Source organism: Colius striatus, chromosome 2 (genome assembly GCF_028858725.1).
Source record: "Colius striatus isolate bColStr4 chromosome 2, bColStr4.1.hap1, whole genome shotgun sequence".
Lineage (NCBI taxonomy): Eukaryota > Metazoa > Chordata > Aves > Coliiformes > Coliidae > Colius > Colius striatus.
Window position 1 is genome coordinate 89,924,919 of NC_084760.1, and position 21,623 is coordinate 89,946,541.

Genomic DNA, 21,623 nt, shown 5'->3' on the forward strand with positions numbered 1-21,623 from the left:
CCGGGACGTCACGCCGCCTGTCTGTTTTCTCAATGGTAACTTGGCAGGAGAAGGGGGAAGCGGCCGGGTTTTTCCTGGGCTTGTTACCGGGTACGTGCACGTTTCTTTAGCATGCGGGGTTTTTTTGCTTTTTGGTTAATTTTTTCCTTTTTTAAGCGAAATAATAAAAAGCCGGGACAGGAAATCCGGGGCGCGGCGGGGGCTGCCGCCCCGCGATGGTGGCGGCCGCTCGCTGGCGGGAGCGGCGGAGCGGCGGCGCGGCCGAGGGGAGCAGGCATGCGTTCATCTTTTTGTCTTTCATTTTACCTTCAGGGTGACATTCAGTGCCAGGCGAGCCTCGCCGGTCACCGCCAAGTCCCACCTGGAAAAAAAACCAAACCGAAACGAAACAAAAAAAAAAAAAAAACCACCCCACCCCAAAAAAATCCAACCCCAACTCCGACTACCGAAAGCGGGGGGCGGGGAGGGGGTGCCACCCCCCGGCAGCCCGGATGCGGGCGGCCGAGTCCTCCGGCGGCGGACGGGACACGGCGCCCTGGGGACGCGGGGACACAGACAGGCACGCACACGCCGCCAGCCGCCAGCAGGCCATTTGCCGGCGAAGGGGGGACGTGTAGGGGGGTGGGACACAGCACCCAAAAATAATTACATTTCTTTAAAAAAAAAAAAAAAGCAAAGCACTGGAAATGCAAGAGGAAGGGAGAGGAGTGAGGCTGCTGGCGGAGCAGCCGCCGCACCGCTGCTGGCGTGCAGGCCCGGCGCCGCGCCGCGCCCCCCAAACCTCTCTGCAGGGGAACGCGGCGGTGGGGGGGAGGCGGCGACGACGACCTCCCCAGCCGCACGGACTTCTCTGGCACCGGGTTATATGCGGGGTCCCGCCGTGGGCCAGAGGGAGGGAGAGAGAGAGGGACGGCGGCAGTTTGGTAATCGCTAGCACAATGGCGTCGCTGCTCAGGAGTGAGAGAACAGAAGACTCTGCAGATCCTGGCAGGATTTAATCACGAGTGTTTAAACCGTCTCTCCCTACCTCTGCTGCTAGGGCTGCGGAGCATCTATTCTGAAAGCAGGACGTTTTACGTTAAAGAGCGAGCCGAGGCCTGCAGTCAGCACTGAACTCAGTGTGACCAGCGTGCACGCTATGAGCCGCATTAGGAGTGATGGTAGGGGCTGGCAAGCCACCACGTTTTCTTTCCTTGATTTTTATGCTTTTAAAGGGCAAATCCTGTAAGTCGACATGAACAGTCATGACAAATTCAGGGGACCTTTCACATGCCAGATTTAACTTCAGTGCAAAAGTATTTCCATAACTAGGCCTCACTTCAAAAGAAACTATCCGTGGTAGCTCAATTTTAAGCACCTCTTAAGCTAAAGATCAGTTGTCACATACACACTGACAGTATCCCGAACTGCTGAAACACCACAACACCTGCACAGTGACCACAGAGCGTCCCAGCAGTGCCCAAAGTCAAGGTAACCTCTTCTGCTGTTGCCTTTTGCACCACCTATTTTAATAACAAGTTACAATGTTGCCGAAACACATGTAACTAATGCAGTGAAATTCATGAAGGGATATATGTAGCAGGGCTGGAACAAAATTATTTTTTGCAACTGCCTCTGTTCAGCCTTAATATTAGCAGCAATGCTTTCATTTTCCTCATTTAAATACAATAAAAGGGAAAATTTGCCTTTGTTAATATTGTTACTAATCCAGTCTTGCTATTTGATTTTTTTATTAGGAGACCAAGTCAGGGAAAAGTTAGCGTACACCTTTTGTGTTGCTGGACTCTGTGCTTGCAACAGCACCTTATGTGAAATGGTGAGATTGTCTCTTGTAACTTGGAAAAATAGTTGGGGAAGGAAAAAAATCCTTCTTGGAATATAGTTCAGTACATCATTGTAAGGAGCCTGAAACTGAAGGCACTTTTTAAATTTTTTCGTTAGCCCAAGCTACTTAAGATGCTCTCTGTCTTGGCTAGGAGGACAAATTGGTTCTGTGTTTCTGTTTTGGAATTATTTTGCTTTTAGGCTCCGTTCTTAACCTGTCTTAGCTATACTGTCTCAGCAGAGTACAGAGTACATTACTGGTACATTTTTTCTGGTAGACTTGAAAAGCACCGTGCACAGCTTGATTGTTGTCTCTGTTTCGCCATTCGTTTTTAAGTGAGGCTCTTCTGATTGATGTGGGGAATTTGTTGAAAGGATGAAGGGCATGGCATAGCTACCCAAGATGCTACTTGCAATTATTCCATACCACAGGGAGATTTTTAGTTGTGATTGTTACACTTTTAAAAGTGAACTAGTTAATCAAATTGCTATTTTTGGAATGCACTTAAAGGAACATTAAAATGCATTAATTTCATTAAAATAAACGAGCAGATAGGCAACAAAACAAGTATTAGTCAAATCAGCAAGATCTCACCTTTGGAGCTGAATACAGCCCTGGTGAAATGAACTCAGTTGTGCTTGTCTATGGCGTGTTTTAATTTGGCCTCCACAGTCACGCAGCTGACACTTTATTTGGTTGTCAAAGGTGTGATATTAAAAATGTGTGAGCCATGCTTCTTCTCCAGTGTGATTAACCTCTGAAGTTAATTTCACCTGTTTTCCATTTAGCTCAGCTGCACAGTTCTATCACATATGCAATTTTTGGTGTGCGTACACACCGGAGGTGCAGAGCGGCATTCCCAACCCCAGAATTAGTCTAAGGGGTGTGAGTTGAGGGTGTGATAAGGTGTATTTCAGCAGAGGATGTTCACAACCAACTGCATGTATGCTCCAGTTAATAGGTTGTACTGAAGTCTCTGCTACCATCTTTCATTACTGCTGTTACTCATGACAGCGAGAGTAAAGGAAAGGTTGGTATGTCTATAATCACATGTTCATTTGCTATGTAGATATATCCTAAGAGCCTCTCAGCCCAGGGAAATTATGCCAGAATAAGGTTGGATATGAATATAAAGCAGAACTGTGTTCAGGTAGCTTATTCATTCTGGAATGAGCGGATTGTTTCCTGGTTTCACTTAATCCACTTTCCAAGTGGATTAAGATAATTCAAGAAAGTGAATTCTTATGCTGGCTCATGGGTTTAGCCGAAAGTAATTACTGCAGTGCACCTAACAAGTGTTTTGGAATAATTTGGTGTGTGGACAGGTCCAAAGTCCCACAGGTGGAAACAACAGAATTTAGTCTGTATGACATGAGGTTAATTTAACCCAGCATTTTAATCTACTTTTTTTTTTCCTCATGAAAGCATATTTAATTCATTACAGGTTTTAATTTGTTACCCAAACCCTCTCAACATCTATGTATTTATGATCAATGCCAGGATTGGAATGCCATGTGCACTCCACAAAAATTAAAAAATTTAACCAGCATATACCCTGAATATGTTCTCAGCTGCCTTAAAGTGGACAATAGCTTCTTTACTGGAGAAAATACTGGCTTCTCAATCATAAATATTTTGAGCAGGTTGTTATAAACAAAAGGAAAACAAAAAACAAAGCTCGGCTCTGTCCTCTTAAGCACCCGTGATCCACTTGTACCTTGACTGCATACCATTCAAAGCAATAGCACCCATTCTAATTCAACAGTATTAGTTCCCAAATGAGGAACCTCTCAGACTTGCACAGAAGGATTTGCAGAACAACAGGGCCTTCAGAAGGCACCTGAAGAAGAGAGAGCTAATTTATAGTTTGCTTACAGAGATCTGAATCAGGAAGAACCTACCTGAAACTCAAGCAGCTACTGGGCTTTGAATCAGGTGTATTGTATCACTACTGGCATACAGGAAAGTTACTAAAGTGATAATGAAAACATCAATTTCTTTTGCAACTTTGTGCCAAGCCTAGAATTTGTCAAATGTCATTCGGTCTCATTTCATGCCACAGACTTCCCTGGGAAGAGAGGTGACCCTTTGACATGAATTAAGACTCCTAAATGTGAAACTTGCTGTTGTTTGTTGGGGGACTTTTTCAGGGAGGGGAAAAAAAAAAACAAAGAAAAAATAGACAAGAAAGAAACTATGTAAACTCAGCCAGTAAAACAGCCTGTTTTTTGAAAGAAGCATATAAATACAAAAGCTAGATGGTACAAATTGATGACTCTTTAAACTCTGAAGTGGGACAAACCAATAAAACATATAAAGAATTTTTAAAAAGTCATTCTACTTTGTGTGAAAGACTCATGTGGGAAGGCAGAGCATACCCAGGGGTCTTGATGCAGATGAAGTAACCCCACTACTCCATGTAACGGGTTACATCACACTCCATGTGATGGCCCATGTCAGATTCTTGTTCCCCAAGTTCAATTTGCCATTACAAGCATGGCTTTGCTCTCCTGTGATGGTCTTGGCTGAGGATATAGGGGATGGATTTCATATACCCTCACACCAAATCTGCTTATTTAAGTAAGAAGCTTTCTAGTAAGAAAGTAAGCATTGACTACAGAAGGTAAAACATGGATAAAAGTAAACCACGAAATAAAGTTCTTGAATTCTGTCGTGCTGAGTAGCTTTGACCATGGGTCTAATTTTGATATTAAAGCTCAAAATAGACTAAGACCAAAGGCAATGAGAGTTTTGGACCATACAGGAACATGCCTGATCTGAAATCCCACTTGTATAAACAATTGGATTATTTTATGTTGTGCTTCCACTGAGAGGTCTCTGAGCATTGAGCCACCTGCAGTAATGGAGTGTCTTGGCTCTCTCCCACTTCTGTCTTTGCAGGGGGATTACTCTTCCAGTGAGGAAAGTGTCTTTAACCTGAGACGATGGCACAACATGCACAAGAGGATATCTCAGCACACAGCCAATGCAATGAAACGAAGGATCCTCTATGGGAATTGGTTAGTAGTGCCAATGTTTAATATTTGTCATAATAACCACCAACTGTTTTGTTTTTTGTTCTAACAATGTGAATTATGCATTAAACATTAATACAAGCAAGTGTACTTTTCTTTTGATCTTCGAGCATAATCATTTCTAATGAGAGTTTATACATGAGCATTGAAACAAATCCCTGAGTCATGTGAATTTACATTGGTTTTACTCTGTGGGAAAGATATCCCACATGGGTTACTCATGTCTGTAAAACATAACACACTTATAAATCAGAAGAAAATAATGAACTTATGTTTGGCTGTTGGAATGTAAATATCTGTGTAGAAGTTTGGCTCGTACACTAGTGATAATGCAACATTAAAAAGTTAATTTGTCAGAGATCAAGATTCAGGATGAGGCCCTCACCTAATGTGAGATCCAAGTCTGCTTGCAATAAGCCAGCTCATCTCATAGAATTGGCAATTTGGCTCCTAACAAGAATCGAGCCTAGTATCAGAGGAATTTGAACGAACTAAGAAGTAGTAAAGGGATCAGAACTTGGCTTGCTTGATAGAGATGGAAGTTGCCAAACTGCCATCAGCAAGTAATAATATTGCATAGACGTAGCAGACAAACTGTACAGTGCTAAGTGGCACCTTTCCAGATGCCCTTGACAGCCGTCTCCGGTACAGGGCTGACCCAGTCCAGACCAACTCTAGAACCTGCTCAGCCATATCCGACATCTGCTCCTCTCATTTTAACATCGGTCACGAACGTTGCATTCCATGAAAGTATAAACACTATGGATTGTGTAACTGCCAAGACAGTTATTTAAAATACAAACAGATTTTAAACCCTTTCCCCTTTCACACGCTAAAGTAACCAACGATTAACAGTTTGCACTTAAGCAACCGTGCTGTATGTGCAAAGTACACGTGCCATTCTAGGGAAAATACAGATAGTAAGCAGTATGTGATCAGCCTGATTCCTGGGCATAGAACTACTCAACTGCAGGATTTCCAAAATGCCTCTTGCCTTTACAAAGCAGATCCCAAAGCCAAAGGTTGTTGAAGAGGAATGGCTGCCAAGAAGGTTTCATGGCAGATAGGCTCTATCTATGATCCAGGTTGTATCTCGGGAATTCTCAAAAGACCATTAATGTGTTTTATTCTTTGTGTATAAGTGTTAAAGGAGCCCTAGAAACCAGAGATCCAGTATTACCCCACATAATTCACTGTTCTCACAGGAGGATACAGACATGCTCTCTGCTGCTCTTCTCTGGCCTGAGAAACCTTAAATGGTGACAGTAGAGTTCCAAAAAGAAAGGAAGAAGTAGCTTAATGCATAGAATGGCTTATAAACTGGAAGAAGAGAAAACATGAAACCCTTCATCCCTCAACTTGAATTCTCTAACTGCTATGTTTCATATAAGGATGGGGGAACTGATACTATTGCAGTTGAGAAGAAAGCACCTTTGAATCTCCTTTATGGAACCCCAAAACTGTATAAATTCAGTCTTCCCTGGGGTTGCAGAATCTTAGCTGGCATGTTAAGTCAAGAGATTAATAGATCTTAACATCAGATCTTAAACAATTTTGGACTGAAGGACCACAATTCCATCCAGACCCTGCATGAAGTACATTGACATCCAGCTATAAAAGTTCAGTGAGTCTTCTGACTTTTCAAAATGTGCAAGCACATCCCCAGGTGCACGCAAAAAGCTGTACTTGCAAAGATGGGATAGATATAGGTAGAAAATGGCACGCAGAAGCATGTAGGGGAGACTTTCTTAGCATCAGTCAGGGTGACAAAGCCTGTTGGACCACGAGTTCCCAGGCTGTGTTCACAACCCTGGAATGCCTGCTGGAAACACTCCCCTGTAATTTAGCTCATTTGGTGTGCTTTACAGATGCTTTTTTCTAGAACCCCAAGTAAAATCTGCTGATACAGAAGCCATCCTTCCTCTTGTATCTGTGAGCCTCTAACAAGTGGCCATGAGTCCAATGGGAAGGAGAGGAGACCAATTTTAACCCCGTTGATCATGACAGAAAATGATGAGAAAAATGAACTTATTCCACAGACCAATGCCTTTACTTATATGGAACTGCTTAACCCCAGTCAGAAGCCTGAATTCCCTTACCATAGATGAATGTCATGGTATGGTGAAGTCTTACTAAGTAATTGGCTGGTCACAAACTAGAATTCAGTTATGCAGCCAGGGAAAGGTGACATAGTTCTTGTGAAATCAGTGGAGTCTCACCAGTTTATACCAACTGGAGATCCAATCTTCAATTTCTAATAAAAAATTCCAGAAGTCCATTTTTCCCATATCTTGGTCACGTTATACAGCAATAGCAATAAAGTTAAAAGTTATTTATATAGCCAAGACAGAAGCAGAACCAATGCGAAATGTTCAGCAATGAAATCCTACAATCACGTTATTACATATTTCAGCGTTGGAGCCATACAGATTACTGCTTAACTTTAGGGTGGCAAGGTAAGCTTGTTTTCTTGCCTTCATCTTTTCAGTTGCCGTGAGGGCTGCAACCTTCCCATCCTCCTCGTGAACTAATCTCCTGCTACTACCCCCAGGGAAAGGGGGAGAAGTTACACGATGGGTTTATTTCCATGGGTGGATGTCTAAATGTGAAGGGAAACAATTGAATTTTAATGACAATTTTGAGACTCAAACTTAATTTCTGGGCAGTGCAGAAACTAGTGGGGCTTGCTGCTGCCAGGAACTGCATGCCCTCATCTCCTGCTGATGTTAGCAGGATTACAGGTGTTCGGCTTTTTGCAGAAAGAAGTCACAAAACACCAGGTCCTTCTCTCGTGACACAAAAGGCGGGGTGAGAGACCTCCTGCTGTCAGGCCCAACAGAGTTGCCCCAGTGTCAATGAAGAGCAATTTCTACAAAAATGAGAGTAACTGCTCCAGATTTACTCTGGTAGAGAAGTGTTCTCACATATAGCATAGTAACATTGTTCAGAGTAAGAAGGTAAGTTTGTTAGGTGCTACACAAAACATTTCATCAGATAAAGTTCCTGCATCCAAAAGCCCTATAAAAAAAGACTGCAGATGGAGCATGGCCAACAACGGGATATCCTGAGAAGAAAGTACACTAGTAATTACAGAAAAGGCAGCCAGTGACGGAGCCTTTTCCTATAGGCAGAGCAATAGCAATTCTGCCAAGGAGGCAAGTTGTTTATTTCCTTTTTAGCTGTGATAGTTCTATTGTGTTACTGAATCACAGCTCATTAATAGCTTACAAAGGTAAAGTTTGTAAATCTTTAGAAACCTTGTCAGAGCTAAGGCAATATATACCAGTTTATTAAATCTCTATTAAAAACGTGAAAAATAAACTACTAGGGGATGTTTTTGTTGTTGGGGGAGGAGGGTGTGTTTGGTTTCTCTTGTTGGTTGTTTGATTTTTAATATTTTAGTTAAGGAGGGATAATTTTTAGGTCCTGGGTTGGTCATCGTAGAAGATCCTGGAATGACTATAACGGAGATCTCTCTTTGCAGTTAAATAGAAAATAAAAGATGCTTCAAAATAGTGCTGGTTATTTAATCTGCTCTGTGGTTGGATGGCAGAGTTTGAACCATTTTCACCAAAACAAGATGACCCACTGCAGAATACTATTCTTTTTTTCAATTTGGGGTTTAACAATCATAGCCCCAAAGAGGTCATGAAAGGGATCAGCCTTCCCCGTGTTACCCTTCTTCTCAGATGGCAGCTCCCATCAAGGAACAAGATGAGACAAGAGGACAGATGCAGCCATGTGGCATTGCCTTCTCACACAGGAAGAGGCATGCAGGGGAGGAGGAAGCTGGTGGCCAGTCAGGCACGGCAGGGCCTGCAACTCAGGCTGGTGGGCCAGAGTGCAGCCTCTGAATGGGCTTCTGTGAGGGAAGACATGGAGAAGCTAACATTGGGAAAATGCATCTCTTGATACACCTCTGCATCCCCATTGCCTTCTCCCGTGAGATGGCTAAGCATGCCTCTTATTTGGCTGAAAATTTTTAGCCCAGTGTTGAGTATACTACTGTGTCCACCAGCACGCTACAAGGTGTCTGAAAATCTTCATTGCTTGACCTGTTCTTGAGGTTTCCTCACACTGAAACAGTTCTCATTTTAGTGACAGCAGAATTAAACCTCAATGAGACTGATAGTACTGGCTGACATTGAACCAGTTTATCATAACGAAAATTATTCTTTATATATGCTACCCAGAGTTTAGTTGTGTCCATTATTTTCTCTATTTGCCTATTTCAGCAAGAGTAATTATACTCGGGGCTTTTTTTTTGCGCTGTACTGTTGGATACTATGGTATAGTTCATTGCATTAGGGCAGTTTGTCTAGTTCTAGTTAGGAGACTTCACCATAATGTTTTGCTACTATGTTTGTGCTAAGAAGTAGTGCCATGGACTCACAAACACCCGATCCAAGTCCTTCTGGAGCTATCCTGATAACTTCCATGATCTCCACACTAGGCCCACTATGTTTGTCAGGTTTGCAAACCTGTGCAGATAATATTACTGTTTAAGTTACCAGAGCAGTATACTACTCAGAGTTAACGTCCAGAAATGGTTTCTTCTGTTCCAGCAGTACATCCTGTTTCTTGGGACAATTATTTAGGTACAAGTCCAGTGAAAAGAGTCCTTCATTATTTTGCACTATGCCTCAGGTTTTCTCTCCTGGCTTTGCGCTGCTGCAGAGGGTGTACAACATGGAATGTTAAGTTTTCCTCCCCATGGTCTCAGTGCAACACATTGCTATATGAAAGCAATTTCAACTGCTTCAGGTAATTGTACTGTTATATTTACAAGTACAGAAGTTAGCATTCAAGAAGTTTTTTGGGTATTGGAAAGACAAACTGATCTTCCAGTCCTCATATATTTGACCATAAGGTACAAGCTTCATAGATGTTTGATTAAGGAACTGTTGCCACTAAGTGAAAGAGTGTCACAAAGCTCTTGAGGAAACAGTTGGAACCAGCCTTCTGTAATTTCTGATGGAGTGACAAAATGAATGCTCTTTATGAGGCTAAAACATGTATGTAGCTGGTGTATGCAACCTGCTCTGTTATTCCTAAATCCATCACTAAATAGCACTGGGAATTTCAGTTTCTGAGCGTCGCTTTCCTATCTGTGCCCCAGTTTCCTTCTATGAAAGCAAAGGTTATGTCTTTGATAGCCCCTTGATGAACAGATCAAACGAATTCATTAATTGTCCAGTATTGTAATCAATCATAGGTTTACCATGTCTGTTTTATTCAAACACTTTAAACTAGAGTACAAAAATCAAAGGCTTGTAAAAGTTAGGCCTGGTTGCAGAAGCTCCAGACTGTGGAACATGAATCTCACTGATTTTGATTGAGGCAATGCCAATCCTACAGATCAGGTGAACTTCTCTGTGATTCTGAAGATATTAGCACTCCAACAACAAGTTATTGGATCTGCATCTTCTACTAGTTCAGGAAAGATCTATGCTAGTCTCATCACAGTCCCTCAGTTATTTTCCCCTGACTTTGAATATTTCTCTATTAATACTGCTAGCTACAAAACAAACAAACAAAAAGCCCCAAGCCCCCAGCATTTAAACATTGGATCTATTGCACTTTTTTCCTCTTAAAGAATTTCGATTTTGACGTTGCAAATTTATTTGCTAGATAATGGGTAAAGGAACTGAGAAATAATTCAGTCACTGTGGTCACTCACTCTCAAGTGGGGCTACTACTGGTGATCCTTCCATACATAAATGGAGCTGTGGCAAGGTAGAATGCTACAGTCAATATTTTATTCATTCTACCAAGACAGACAACTTGAGCCTCATCAAGTTCCTCTTTTATGTGGCACTTCCTTTAAAGCAAGTTTGTCTCCTTGAGTAAGTTTTTCCTTGTCTGTGATGTGATATATATATATATACACATACACACACAATACATACTCATGCACACACATATATGTGTCACAGACATCTATATAGAAACAGAATTGTTTCAATTGGAAAAGACCTTTAAGGTCATTGAGTCCAACCACTAATATATATATCTACCTCGCTTATTCCATTGCATAGATGTTATTACAAATTAGGAAGAGAAAAACAAAAAATACAAATTTATCTACTGAGTGTAAAAGAAAAGTTGGTATCACCCAAGTTAGAAAGTACAACCTCCATTTATTTCTGTTTTTTCCCCCAAATACGCTGACACCACCTACCACAGAAGTTTCTGATGTCACTATCGGTGTACGTACATGCACAGCTGCACAGTCTTTGATTTCTATGTGTCAATGGAAACCACCACTGAATTACTGTATTCTTTTACTGTTTGTAAAAGACTCAATCAACCTAAAAGTATTTAACACTTTCTACTGATGCAAAGGCATCACATGAAGAGCTCCGAGTATCCTTTAAACATGGAGGAGTCACTGTGTTGTATCCTATTAAAGTACATATTACTTCCAACATTTTTCAAGGGAACAAGATGAATTGGGAAGAAGGAAGAAATAATTCAGAGAAAATCCAAGTTAGAAATAGAAAAAAGATTTTCTATTTTATAATTCAGAAGTCTGCACTGTTTTTATTCCCTGGTTAAAGATCTGTATTTTTAATTAGAAATTTCAAGTATATTTTAGATTCATTGCTCTATGTGTGTTGATACAAAAAACTGTAACAGAATAAGGTAAAAAAAGAGTTCTAGTCATATAATTTGTTCAGAAATCATTGACTGATCAGCATATGCATGGAATTACCTAGTTCACTTCTAATCGAAGATTTTCCTAACTGGAAGAAAGTCTGTAAGTTCCTCACCCATTTTAACAGTCATCATTAGTGGATGTTAAACTTAGCAACAGTTCTTTGGCAGCTTCCCAAGACTGGCACTGATTTAAGGATTTGTATTTAATACAAGTGGAAGAAAAAAAACACAAAACACAAAGCAAACAAGAACAAAACAACCAAAAAAAACCCCATTGTTATCCTGTATTTGGATGAAGGTTTGAAATAGTTAAACCCAAAATACCAAATATGCTGCTTGTGGACATGTTAACTTTTTCCATGGTGGGGAGGGCAAGCCTCCTACTATTTCATAAGAAATACAAAAACATGAAGTAGAGGTCTATGAAAAAATTTAATGCCTGGAACCATATTTTTCAGCAAAGAAGGTTACGTTACTTGTATGTGTTTCTACACAGCAAAACCAAAATTCTAGCTGGGATTTCTGAGCGATTCCACAATCCAAACAGCAAGAGGAAGCTATTCAAAGTCACGAGATTTTTGGCGTTCACTACAATGCAAACAGAATGAAGCCTTTATTTTAGTCACTTCAAATGAACATGTGTTGCTTTATCATCTTTTCTCCCTCTGTGCTTAGAGCCAGAGCCGCTTACACGTTACTGACGCATGTTCAAAAGATCCATGCGTAGGCAATAATGTGCTATTCCTGCAAATATTTTGAGAGGGATTGCACGTATCATGCCAGTGCTGTATCTTAGAGTCATTAAGAAAATACCAAAAAATACTTAATTTTGTGCTTTGAATAAGAAGTTTTTTGTGATGAAATATAAATATGGAGAAGTAACTTGTAAGTTTATTACTACTGCTGTATTTATTAAGAAGAGGACACATTTTGACACAGATTAAATATCTGGGTGGAAGGAAGCATGTCTTTCTCACCAATGTTTGTTGCAAATATCTTTACTACATTCAGTGAGCATCCTAAGCATACTCCTATACCTGCATGATGAAATGAGCTCCAGGTTATGACATAACAGTAAAAATAATTTTAAAAAATCTACATTGCTGTTTACCCAGCAACTGAATCTTAGACAACATTTACTATGATTAGTGGTAATTTTACACATCCTAAGCTGATAAAGCCCTTATAAAATCTGAAAGTCCAAGATTTGCGTTATTCTGAAGTCTCATTTATGTTTCTCAAGTATCAGCTGCTAGAATAAAACATGGGCATTTACAGGAAAAAAAAAGAGAATATATTAAGACTGAGACAAACTAGTAAAAGAAATACAATGTTAAACTTAATCCTACATTCTCAGCATAACTTCTATAATTATACACTCTACTTTCTGGCAATATCTAATTTTATGCAGAGATGTCAAGGGGACTGCTGCTCTCTGTTTTCCTAAAGTTAGCACGCCAACATCTGCTAAATGCAGTACAACACATTGTCTACCTTAGTTGTATACAGTTCTATTAAGAACTGTATAAATGAACTGGTATACATTCACACCTATACTTAGAACTGTCTATTATAAAGCAGAGAATGTACATTTTTTATTTCTCCTGATCCTGGTTTTATGCCGTATTCCTCTGCACCGTTGCAGTATGGAACTGCTTAGATCTAATAACAAGTGCAAGTAATGTAAAAACAAACACAACATACATTTTTCCCTTTTACTTTTTTTTTTGGTGAGTATTTATCAACTATCGAATAGGTAAAAAAAACAGAGGCAAAAGGTCTTGCCTGACATCTTATTTAAACTGCTTTTAGTTTAACAAACTAATATAGCTCAGTAGCTTTGCCCCACGCTTCAAAAGACAACAAAATCCCAAGCTGTCTTCACATATTTAGGTTTGCCCTCTGAAATATTTAGTAATTTGTTTTCAATGACAGAGTTTCCAAGGGAAGCAGTGCAGGACTCTCTGGTTGATTGAGGTTTTTAAAGAGATATAAATTTCTCATCAATTGAAAGGAAAAAGCACAAACTAAAAGGAAAGATTAATTAACATGTGAATAAATGCAACCATCCTTTCTTCAATGGATGATTTTGAATCAGAAAATAATTTTTCTCATACTGCAGAAACTCTCTAGTTAAATAAGCACCCACTACCATCATTTGGCCCTCTCATACCTATCATTGCCAAGACACAGCAACTGCTATTGATCACAGACAGCATTCTGTAAGATCCATTTTTCCAATTAAATTTATATTCTCCTCCTTGGATGTCTGCTTTTATTTAATTTTTAACACAGTTACAGCTGTATCTTTGTTAACTCCTGTGGCAATAACTCATTTGCAGAAACTATTGCTCTCAGTAATATTAGCTATTACTGATTATGATATTGCTTAAGGCAGATTCCTTGTTGTAAATGGCATTGAACATTTTTACCTGGGTATTGCAACAACACATTATGAGCACTAGGATATAAATAGAGTAGGAAGTAATGCAGGCGATCTCTGGATTTAAGCAATAAACTAGTACACCTGCATGCAGAGACAGACTCAGAAAATCAAACTACCACCAAAGCATCCACACAATCGCTATTATCTTTTTCTACTTTGCTAGTGACTGAGCATTAAGTTCAACTGTGAACCATCATTCTTAAATAATAAAGGTCAAAGTTTTCAAGGACATCTTCTGGGTTTGAGTTTCCAGCTTGAAATACCTAAAGCTGAATTTTCCAGCTGCGAGGTTCCTGGACTTCTCGGATCGTATCCCCTCAAGATCAGGAAAAACAAAGCCAGAAGATCAGGCCCCACGTCACCTCAAACTATTTCATTTTAAAAACTGATACAGGGGTTTAACATCTTCCGGAAGGATGTCATGATTCCTATTAGCATATGCATGTTAGAGAAAAAAAAAAGATCTAAACTGGTTATTTAGTCAACTCACTTCATTTCTAAACTTTGTTTGGTATCAGAAAAAATTGCACAAATTTGGGAAGCTAGACTCACTATAAGAAACAATTTAAGTCTTTTAGTTTAATACAAAATTACTGTGAAAATAATATTTTTTAAAAAACCTGATTTTATAGGATCTCTACATTTATAAAAATAGTAAATTTACATTATGCTGCTCTAAATATTTTTGGTTGTTCTCTTGACTGCAAGAAATACAAGAATTACATTCAAGCAGCTTCTCAACAAACACCAAAGGTTTATGTTTATCCATGGTTATGAAGTTGGGAGTGTGACACTGCTGTTAGGGAAGTCTCCTCGAGTTCAGGGCTCAGATTGAGCTCTGTCTGTAACCTGTTGTGACCTATTCCAATGCACCGCATTAAAACTTCCTCTAACACTCCTAAATAGAGTGTTTGCCTAGTTTCATATATCAGGGGAGAGGGAAGAATCCTCTGATAACTGATATTTGCAAAGAAGTATTTTAGTGAATGGCAAAGCAAGCTTGTAGTTCTCTGGCGTTTAATTATGATTAGTATACAGGATAACCTTGCATCATATTGTACTGAATAAAGAAGTTTTCCATTGCCAAGGAAGTTTTATTATTATTGTCAATACCAACTCACACCGTGTCATCTCCCGTTAACCATGTTGAAGCTGTCTTCTAAGCTGCGATGCTGCACGATGAGAATATCCCATCTGCTTTAAAAGTAAGCGACAGCTTGCTTAACTCCTGACAACACTTCACCATGGTCCCGTCAAGAAAGCAGGAAGAACGCCAAAAAACAAGCGTCGGGGCCAAAATAATTCTATGTTTGTGCAACTCAAACCAATACATGTGCGCTACAATCTAACCCCTTCGTGTCTGTGACCTGCCGCCTCATCTCATTACACTATGTTCACGGATTATTATTTTTCCTCACTTTCTTACCAGACAGGACGGAAAGGACAGCTGCCCCCTCCCCCTCCCCCCCCGAATGCTTTCTGATGAGAGCGGGTGGGAAGGTACCCGGTCACGAAGAGCTGTGCTGTAGAGACGGGAGCCCATCTTCCCCTTCTGTCCCAGCATCAGTGCGAGCGCGGCCCGTCTCCGGCGCGACACACCGATCGATCCTTTGGGCAAGTCAAACAAAGCAACAGAATTTTGGGAACGGCTCCTAGTCTCGGGAGGGAACCCCCGCCTCTTTTTACTACTCCGGCATCTACTTATTGTAATTCCTCAGCTTTCAGCAACTTTCTTCCGCACCTCTACCCCACCACCCCCACCTCGGAAAGTTAGGGCAAACGCCGAAGAGAGAGAGAACAAAGGGGCAAAGAACAAAGAGCCGAGCCGGGGCGGGGAAGAGGAGGAAAGGGCGCAGAGTTGCCCCGTTTCGGGTCAGCCCGAGGACTCTCCCCACCCGCGGCCGCCCCAGGGGCAGCCCTGCCTGCCGGCCAGCCACGGAGCCCCAGCTGGCAGCGTTCCCCCCGGCTGCGGCATCCACGGACCCTGCGGGGCGCCCCGACCCCAGGGGTGGCCGTGGGCCCCCTTGCAGGGGTGTGAGCGGCCTCCCCACTTCCTTGGAATGCGAGAACTTGTTTGGGGGTTTGTGACTGACTGTGATGCACCCGCTCTCGGAGTACCCTGAAGAACGGGAATGAAGTAAGCCGGTGGGAGGCCGGACCGCTCCCCCCGCCCCGCAACATTTCCGCCTGCCCCAGCCCTGGCCGGCGTGGGCCGGGGCCCCGTATCGAGAACCTGGAGCATCCTTGGCGAGTTCTCGCGGGTAGGGACCCGCTTCCCGGGAGAAGCAACACGTGTCCGGCCTCCAACCCACGTCTGGCTCTTCCCAAGGCCGGAGCCACTCCGTGGGGCGTCTTTCGGGGCTTTTAGGGACCCCGGGAAACCAGCGAGCAAGAGACCACGGCGAGGTAGTTTTCCCGTTTCTCTGCAGAGGTTCGCCTTACAGCAACGTTAAACTTTTGTTAAGTGTTATTAAACAACGTATACTGATGGTACTCTCCTCGTGCACACACCCCTTACCGAATGCGACCCTTTCACAAAACTCCTACTCCCTCTATTAGCAATTAATCCCCCCTGAAAAGCCTCAGGTTCTCCCGTTACCTGTTGCTATGAGACCTCTGCCCTTTCATGCGGAAGTTGGGGGATATTTCATTCTTTTATCCCCTGTGCTGAAGCTGTGAGGGCCCAGCCCAGGTGTAAACCCTGAGTGGCTGCGAGCGAGGCGGGGAAGGCTCGGGTGAGGCAATGGCAGCCCCAGGAACTGCGACTGGTGCCCGGCGTTGCTGCCTGACTTCGGCGAGAAGCCGAGGTGGTCGGGAGAGCCGAAGAAGGGCCAGCAGTGGGCAGGGGAGTAATACTGTCATTAAGTTACCCGGGGATCGCATCCACTACATACCATCCTGCACTTTTTAGAGAAGGACGGGTAATTATCATTACTCTTCTTAGGCAGGTATTTCCAAATTAGACGCCGTTCCTCATTTGACTAATAACCAAGGGGAATAGGAGCTTTACTTGGAAAACTTTTAGGAGGTCTTGTTTTGGTTTTGGTTTTGTCCCCCTTTCATTCTTTTTAATTCGTACTAGAAGAGAGCTAACAGAACCTCATTTTCCTGAAGACAAAATTAACCTGGTTCTTAATGGGGAGCGGAAACAAGCAGAGAGCGTGGTGCAGAGCTACGACGTGGATGCCACGGGATGTGGGACGACAGCAGTTCTGAGCTTTAAGGGGGCTGGGGGCTGTGGCCCCAGCTGAGCTCCCCCCGCGTCCCGCACCCTGCTGCCTGGGCAACCCCCATGCGTGAAATTGGAGAAAGGCGGGGAAGGAGGTAAACAGTTCAAAAAGCTGAGGCTGGGAAATGAGAAGCGTGAGGGGTAACGGGTAACACGCGTGACACGCTGTCCTAGGAAGGAGGAGGAACACTTCAGCCTAGCCTGTGCCCTCTGTGAACCAAAGCCATCTCCCTGCTTCCCTTTGAAAGGTTTCGAGTACGGTGACATGTGAGGAAATACGAGAGGCTGATGAGTCTATTTTGGTTAGGGTTTAATCAAATAAATTAAAGTAGAAGGGTAAGGATACGCCCAATTTGTGAGTTTGAAAAAAAAAAACCGCATTAGTTCTGAGGGACGCTGACTGTCCAAACTCCTGCTGCACGGAGCGAAGCGAGGCTCCCGCAGTCATCTCATTACTGCTGCTTGGTTGGGATTTCTCTTTTCCTCCTAATGGAGTAAGCAATTGCAATTTCGGGGGTTGTGTGGGGGGAGAAGGGTGAGTAGGTGCCAAAACAAGTTGGGGGTGGGGCAGAATTTTGCGTTTCAAGCAATTTTGCAGACAGCAATTCTGCTTACAGCGGAGAGGTAGGTGGATACTTGAAAACATCTGCCATCGGGGTGTCCTACTTTAGCAATTTTAATTAAAACAGGGTTTAAAAGATGCAAAGAAAAAGCAAGCTTCTTGCTTTATTTCCAATGGGCGTGGGGGATACCGTCAGGCAAAAGTGATTCCAGCTTGTTCTAACGTGCACCTTTGTTTAAAAAGGAGGGGGAAAAAAATCAAGCTCGTCCTCTTATTTCAACTAACGTATTTTAAACTCGATTTCTTTCCTGTGCTTTGTGTGATCTGATACCTACCATGTAGCCCTGGCCCACTTTCAGCCTTGCGGGTTGTGTGCACCTCTGAAAGAAAAGGGACAGGTCTTCCATCCTACACTCTTGTGTCCTATACCTGTGACTGGGATGGGATCTGAATCGTGTCCAAGCCAGGGTTCAGCAAAACACAGATCCTGATCTTCTTGCTGCCTAACCCGAGAAGAGCTGTGACTTTGTAGGTCCAGCCTGGCTAGCACGGCTGTGACCGTCCGGCACCTTGAATCAATAAAGCAGACAGTTTTCTGACGCTTCTTTTCCACGGCTGCTTACGGAAAAGGAGCCTTTACTGCCACCTATAAATAGCGCTGGATCCAAGTCACTTTCTGTCTTTTTTTTCTCCACCCCTCCGCTCCCGTAAAGTAATAAAGTTATAACCAAGACATCTAAGTTCTTCTCGCTGTTTTGAGAGGGCTCGCCTCCGGAGGGGTCATGCTGGACGTCTCGGCACCAAAGGCTCTGCAGTCTTTGAACGGAGCCAGGGACTCCGGCGGAGCCAGCCCCGGACCCGCACCGGCCGCCTTTGAACTTTGTTCACAGGCATTGCGAAGGAGAGGAACAAATACCGATATACTCACCGTGCTCTTTGGCTTTCCAGGTGTAACTCCGTCTCTCCCTCTTCTTTGTGTATAAATGAGCAGAGGTTACATCCCGGGCACATAGTATAATGCCCTGGATAACCCCGACCCTGTTAATTTAATGCTACACTAATCTGAGAGGGTGTGATTGGAGCTCGAGTGGGGGTTTAGAAATGCGCCTCTCCAAAGCAAAACCACCTTCTCTCCACACCCCTCCTTCCCACGCCAAGTCTCCCAGCTCTACGTTCCTCCACAGACCAGGACACCTACCTTCTCCAGAGCCACTTTTCCTATCACATACTGCATTCCAGCCTCACGACCCCCCACACCTCCCCGCCACCCCCCGGCCCCGAGCAATTTCTTAAGTCCACGTGCTGTGCCGGGCCGGGCCGTGCCCTGCCTGCTGCGTGGGACTTGACTTCACGCACTGTGCCACGCCGACGTCTGAGACTCCCCGAAAAGCGCCGAAACCTGGCGTGGGAGAAGGAGTGGGAGCGTGCGTGGGGCGCGCTGCCGCCCCCGCCGAGGAAGGGGCGGCGGGGGCGAGGAGCCGCGGCGCTCTACTCCCGCCCCCCCACAAACCGAGCGACCGTGCTGATCTTCGAGCTTTCTACCTGCCTACACAGCGGGCTAGGAGCTGACGGACAGTCGCTGCTGCACGCCGAGCGATCAAACCTCCTTATCCCCGCTCTCTTTCTTTTAGAAAAACCTTTATTTTCCCTTTAAATTCCCTCAAATGGGGTTTGATGAACACAGCTCGTTACTCGCGCCGGTACCAGGGTAATAACTGTCAGAGGGTCTGAGCGCTCCAGGAAAAGGAAAGCGGAGGCAAAGGGAGGGATACAACCTCCGTTATCCCGCTATTACTAATTCCCAGCCGGCTCGGACTCAGGGGACAAGGCGATCGCTTAACAAACCCTCCTCCTCCTCCTCCTCTTCCTCCTCCTCCTTCTCCCTCCACTGCTCCTTCCTTCCTTCCTCTTCGGCACATTTTCTCCCCCGCACTCGCCCACGTTTCAATCCTCCTTTTCAGGAGGAATAAGCCGTGCAAACTCAAACTAAAAAGAAAAAAAGAAAAAAAGAAAAAAGAAAAAAAGAGTGGGAGGGGAGGGAGTGAGACAGGAGAGATTTAACAAAAAGGAAAAAAAAAAAAAAGAAAGGGGAGGGAAGAAGAAAAGGACAGAAAGTCTCTGTGCCTGATCGCTGACCATCTGTGCAAAAGGTGATCATTGTTAGGTACTCACATGGCTGGTGGCAGAACAGCTCTTGGCAATTAATAAGTCTCTCAGCTTGAGCTCTTCTTCCCCCTTTTCGCTGGCAGCACTCTTCGGGTGTCTCTCTCTCGCTTACGCACACACACACAAACCCGATCAGATGCTTCAGGACCGGCCACTTTGCGAGGGGAACAACACGGGAGGGTTTGTATTACTCCAGGTTCGTGTGTGTAGCCTATAAATAGCGAACTTTTTGATGGAATCAGCTAACAAATGAGAGGAGAAGGCGTAATTTTGCGCAGGGAGCCCCCCTTTCTCTTTGCAAGATTAAAACCCCTCAGGCAGCCCACAGAGCTAAAGTTGTGCGTGTGTAGAGAGGAATTTCACTTTATTGTGATGGTGCGCGAGATCTTTGTTTGTTTGTTTATTTGCGGGGTTGTTTTTGTCGTCGCCCCCACTCCACCCCCCCCTCCGCCCCCCGAACCTATACGTTACATCCTCTCTCCGTGCCTTCCCAGCCAGGGGCAGGAACTGAGCCGGATTAGCACCGATTTATACTCCAAGTTGGAAATACGGTGCGTCTGTGGGGCTCTTTCAAGCTGTTTGTTTTGGGGTGTTTTTGGGGGGGAAGGGAGGCGGTCAGGCAGGCTTTCCTGAACGTGCCCTCACTTTGAAAGCAAATGGGGAACAGAAAGAAAACAGGTCGGAATTAGTAGGGGTTGGGGTGTTACTTTGGTAGGGATAAAGTGCTTACCCGGGGCTTTGGTTCAGCCATTGAACGATGGACCCACTCGAGAGAGAGCCCCGTGAAACACTAGCGCGCTCCCACGGCGCGGCCCCCACGACTGCGGCCGGCGCACGCCACCCCGCGCTCTGCTTCCCGCCCGACGCAGCGGGCCCACGAGCACGCGTGGGCTCGGGGCCTGTGGCTGGTCACGCGTGGCCATCGCAAGAGCCTCGTCCTTGAGCACCACCAGAGCTGGAAGAGAGCTGCTTTTTTGGGGGGGGGGGGAGAGGCTGGGGGCAAGTGCCCCTCGCGGCGCCCAGGGCTCTCCTCGCCTCCGCGAGCAAGCGATCGGCCTGGCGCTTTGCGGGTGGGCACCGGCCACCGACGGCTCGGCCGGGAAAGGACGGGGCCGGCATCAGCTCCCGGCTTCAGCGTGCGGCCCGGCCTTCCTCGGGCAGCCTCCAGGAATGCGTCCTCAGGCTGGTTGGAGCCGGGTCCCCTCTGCCCGTCTTCTGTTAGGAGGCTGAACGGTACTGGCATGTGGGTTTTTTTGGCCTTCCCTCGTAGCGACAGTTACCTGTCTCTGGAGGACATTGGTTTGTGGGAAGCTTAAGGTTGGGTCCCTGTCGTCAGAGAAATTGCCGCTGATAGGGATCCGACCGCGGCAACTATGAAGAGGTTTTCTTCCCTGACAGGTACCTGACAGGGCTGGCCGGGGAAGAACTGCTGACCTGTCTAAAGAAATACATCCATGTCTCCCGGAATGGCAGGACAGATGGTGCCAGTTCGCGCCGTGGCGACTTTTCTCGATGGCGTGCACTGAGCGGAGTTGATGAGTGTTTTGTTATTACGGCAGGGAGGTAGCGATGCCCTCAGACACCCCGTGGCACCGACTTTCTGTGAAATGTCCGCCCCTGTAAAGGTGGGAGTGCCGCCGAGACGTGAACCGGGAGGGCAGGAGGCCAGCGGCAGCGCTCCTGCCTGCTCCTGCCCCATC

The 21,623-nt window shown here is 44.5% G+C and overlaps 1 long non-coding RNA gene across 2 annotated transcripts; it reads left to right on the plus strand.

The window, feature by feature from the left end:
- Nucleotides 1-15,476, plus strand: LOC133624967 (uncharacterized). Of its 2 annotated transcripts, XR_009818231.1 has the most exons (4): nucleotides 1-90; nucleotides 1,040-1,160; nucleotides 4,727-4,845; nucleotides 15,396-15,476. It is a non-coding gene; the product is annotated as an uncharacterized LOC133624967 (long non-coding RNA). The 2 variants fall into 2 exon arrangements; XR_009818230.1 differs by lacking the exon at nucleotides 15,396-15,476 and having other exon boundaries at nucleotides 4,727-4,934.
- Nucleotides 15,477-21,623: the final 6,147 nt, after the last annotated feature.